Here is a 5000-nt window from a genome sequence, read left to right on the forward strand (position 1 = left end):
ACCGAGGAACGTTTTCACATTTGGACTGTTCACAAACATAAAAGGAGTAAATCAACAACTTATTAAATTTTTTCACAATTTCTTTATTATTACTTTTTGTACTACAGTACATCATTTCTTTTTTTTCTAATGTAGTTTAATTTATAATACTGATCATCATTATCTCCTCGTTCATTAATGATGAGTTACCATGTGTTTCACTTTATAATACTGTTCCTGATCATCATTAACTCCTAGTTCATTAGTAATGAGTTACCATCTATTTCACTTTATAATACTGTTCCTGATCATCATTAACTCCTAGTTCATTAGTAATGAGTTACCATCTATTTCACTTTATAATGCTGTTCCTGATCATCATTAACTCCTAGTTCATTACTGATGAGTTACCATGTGTTTCATTTTATATTGTTCCTCATCATCAGTAACTCCTAGTTCATTAGTAATGAGTTATCATTTTATATTGTTCCTGATCATCATTAGCTCTTGATGAAGAACAGCAACACCTCAATCATTATCTAACAGACAGTAATTACATAATCACTTGGTAATATATAGAACCAAGTGAATTTGAAGGCAGGACACATACACATTCACATATTTCTGTGAGCCCTCTCTTTAACTGACCCTGCCCTCAAGACAACATTAAAGGAGATCTCCTGTTCAGAATAAACACTGGCACATGTGCTCCTGCTGAAAAGATCAGGGTTTTCTTTTCTAAAGATGAGAGGTGAGTAAACTGATCTACTGAATACTGAAGTATTTTAGCAGTTGTCCCAATTTGTAGGCTGATGCGCAAATTGGTTCACACAGTCAAATATGAAGATATATTAACAAATATGAACAAACACATGAGGGACACCAGTCATATCAGTGTGGTGTGATGTCCCAGCCTTCTCTGAGGATACCTGTTTCTGTGAATAGAAATGGAGGGTATAATCTATTATATTGTAGAGTCTGCACACTGTGTAGTGTATTTCTACTGTTAAACATAGCCTTGGAATAAACTACATCAGTTAATAGTTCAGCAGGCCTCTTGTCAGATTATTGTGCAATTCATTTTGAATTGATCTGTTATTTATGAGTAGTTATTCTAAGAAACCATAGTTACTAAGTAATTCTCTATGAGACTCAGTACTTATTGTTTAGTTAATAGTGAACTACTCTGATCATTAGTTCATCATAATATATATATAAAACTAGTAGTCTTGGTGGTTAAGAGTAGTTACTTAAGCATTAATGCAGAACTACTTATTTGTTCCTGATTAGGGAAGTGTGGTACCCTACCTCTGACCATATATTTAGATTTTGTCCCAATACTAACCACAAATCTTCTTAATATGGCCAGTTTCTGCAAATCAACATGATCATTTGTATTATAAACATTGTGGAAAGCTGGATCTTTTGACAGTCAGGCTGTGTATCTGAATCAGTATGGGTGTTTTCTGAGCACCAGGATGAGGCAGCAGATTGACGGCTTTAATTACTGCTGCGAATCCACAGCCTTCAGGACAATCCAGAAAAGAGGACACACAAAAAGGAGACTGACAAAAGCGCTGGGCGCGTTACCATGGAGACCGAGGAGAAGATGAGGAGGAGCAGCGGACGCAGAATAGAAGCTGAAATGAGCTGAAATGAGCCGCATTTAGACACCGTCTCTATAACAGCTTACTGCAGAAGAACGTCAGAAGGCCTTTAGGGCATAAATAAAAGAAGATGTCTGATTTGATCGGGTATGAAGAGCCGACGTGGGTAGTAGCTGGTTTTATTTACTCTGTTCCAGGGACTGAAATACAGTTTTGATAAGTTGGCACTTTCAGGTGGTAATTCCTTTACTTCTACTCAAGTATATCAGTGAAAAAAGGGGTTGGGAACAGGATTAAATCGTCATCATGCTAAATTATGTCACCACTTTGAATCAATTAGGTCGCTGATTCTTGGCCAACAATGTGTTTTGCAATTCATGTGCCAAGATTAAAAGCCTGTCTTTGCTTTTATTTTATTGCTCGCCTGCCAGTATTATCAGAACTATATTACACTTTAAATGCCAGTACAGTGCTGATGTCTTCTGGTGTGCACCAAAAATGAGCTGCCATCAGCAGTGAACCGATGAATCAGCAGTGAACCGATGAATCAGCAGTGAACCAATGAATCAGCAGTGAACCAATGAATCAGCAGTGAACCGATGAATCAGCAGTGATGAGCGAATCAGGGGTTCACATGTTGGTTGTTTGGTGCAGCACTGAAAACAGGTGGAACGTTCACATGCTTAAACAGACCAGACAAGGTCGGGATGTCGGCGTCCCAAGTAAAGAAGAAATTGAAATCGACAATTAATACGTTCAAACTATGACAGAGTGCATTCGTTTGTGCATCGCAGTAAACAGTATGATCTGCAGCCCATGCAGAAAAGTACGTCACCCCCACTGTGAAGTACGGTGGTGGGTCTGTGATACTGTGGGGCTGATTTGCTTCCACAGGCCCTGGACAGTTTATTCAGATGTGTGGTATCACAGACTCAATCAAGTACCAGCAAAAACAAAATCAAAACCTGCCTGTCTCACCCAGAAAGCTTAAAGTGGGTAACAGTTGGGGTCTTTCAGCAGGACAGTGATCCAAAGCACAGCTCGAAATCAACACAGACACGGCTCACTGATATCTCAATTAAGGTTTTGCAACGGCCACCCCAGTCCCCTGACCTGACCCCCACAGAAAACCTGTGTGATGAGCTGAAGAGCAGGGTACACACTGTGAAACTCTGAAGGATCTGGAGAGCTTCTGTATCCGGTCTCAGATCCTTTGCCTGTGTTCTCCAGTCTCATTAACGTAATAGGAGAAGACTCAGAGCTGTTATCTTTGCAAAGGGAGGCTGCAAAAAGTACTAAATGAAGGGGTGGCAATAATTGTGACACACAAAGATTTGAGAAAACCTTTATTTTATGATAAGATTTCGTTTTTTATCACTGTACATCAAATAAACGTTCGATTTTTGTTCATATTTTGAATGGAAGGTCAAAATGATTTTATGCTAAGCAATAAAGAATGCTTTTTTTTTTCCAACCTGTTTCGCTTTAACAGGGGTGCCAATATTGGTGGAGGGCACCCTCACTGCAGTTCTGCACACCAGCACGCAAGTTGTTTTTCTCTACTTTTATTTTTACAGCAGTAATTATTTAATTGAAGTAGCAATCCTTTCACTGCAGTGTCGGTTTAGACTCCTCCACACACCTCGGCTCTGCTGAAGAGCTACTGATAGAGAAGTGTTTTGGAACCTGGAGCAGGCGTGTTGGTGTTTATGGATCAGCCACTAAACAGCCAGCATGCTGGTGTGTGTGGTGTTGGCTCATTCTAAAGCTTCAGCTCCAGCGTGTGTGTAAGAGCAAACAAAGGCTCGGCACACACAGGCTGGTGTGTAAACAGCAGCGAGTCCAGAAACAAACCAGAAACGCGGCGGAGGTGACATTGCTAAACTTACAGAATCCACGAACGGCCGGCAGAAGAGACACTGTAACATCACCACTCAATCGTTTCATTAAATGAAACAGGAATGTATAAAAGTGATGTGGTACAAAATCATTTCCTAAAGAAAAACGACTGAATACAAACAAAGTCAACAGACAACAATGGTTTTAGAGTCCGGCCGTGTAGCCTAAACAGGTTTCTCAGTGAGAAAAGGTGCATTTTCATAACCCAATCTTTAAAATAAATAAAAAATAAAAAGCCCAGGGGCAAAACAGGGTGCTGGAGTTGTGCGGGCAGTGGTACCACAGAGCTGACAGCTTAGTGCCTTTCTTTCTAGGAGTGTAGATTATGCTTGTGATTAATGAGAGAGTTTGGAAAATGATTCTGTCCTTTTCTTAAAGGGGCCTTTTATCATTTTTTGTTCTAAATCTGTGCATAAATAAACAGATAAGATGTAAATAAAGCCAGTTGCATTTGTGTTGTTGACCTCATGACCCTGGCTCCTATCACCACTGCAGGGAAATCCAAAATCCAGAAGAAAGTTCTTTCCAGTGAATCATTTCACATCAAAGTGCTCTGAATACCTTTGTTTACATCTCAAACACTAAATTTCCTTTTAAAGGCCGCCCACCTCTCAACACCAAAAGCCTCCACATACATTTCAACAAAATCCTAAAATACACACTGTAAACACTGAGGCTGGTTTCGCTTCCAGGTATTATGGGAATTTAAAGGAGTAGGTCCGGCGTTGGTTTTCTAGCTGTTTAAACTTTAAACCTTTAAACACCGGCACGGTGGGTGGCGCCGTCGCCTCACAGCAAGGAGGGCCTGGGTTCGATTCCCCGGCCGGGTGACCGGGGTCCTCTCTGTGTGGAGTTTGCATGTTCTCCCCGTGTCTGCGTGGGTTTCCTCCGGGTTCTCCGGTTTCCTCCCGCAGTCCAAAGACATGCAGTCAGGCCAGTTGGACATGCTACATTGCCCCTGGGTGTGAGTGACTGTCTGCCCTGCGATGGACTGGTGACCTGTCCAGGGTCTATCCTGCCTTCCGCCCGATGACCGCTGGGATAGGCTCCAGCACCCCCCGTGACCCTGAGGGAGAAGCGGCTCAGAGAATGGATGGATGGAACCTCCGCTGGATCTACTTAAGACATATTTCCCTCTAAAGAATTCTTAATATTACACATTTTGTGACACATTTTTAGCTGTGCTCGTTCTTGTACGTTTGGGAATAATTTGGTTCTCCTCGGAGCATGTTGACTTTTCAGCGATCACATCCGGTGTCAGTGGAGATCAATGTGGGTAAAACAGATTCATTATCCTAAAGCAGTGAATTGACACCCATCCACAGTTTTACTGTTTTTAAACAAGGAATTCTGTCCTTTTGTGTCCGTATTGCTCAGAGACCATCATAATAATTGCAGAAAGATTACAGCATGCAATAAACACCCATAAACAGACAAAACATTGGCAAACTGACATAATACTCCTGAAAAACAAGCCTGACCACAGGCCTGGCCACTGTCTTCTGTGTCATGTTT

Source organism: Pygocentrus nattereri, chromosome 5, assembly GCF_015220715.1.
Source record: "Pygocentrus nattereri isolate fPygNat1 chromosome 5, fPygNat1.pri, whole genome shotgun sequence".
Taxonomy (NCBI): Eukaryota; Metazoa; Chordata; class Actinopteri; order Characiformes; family Serrasalmidae; genus Pygocentrus; species Pygocentrus nattereri.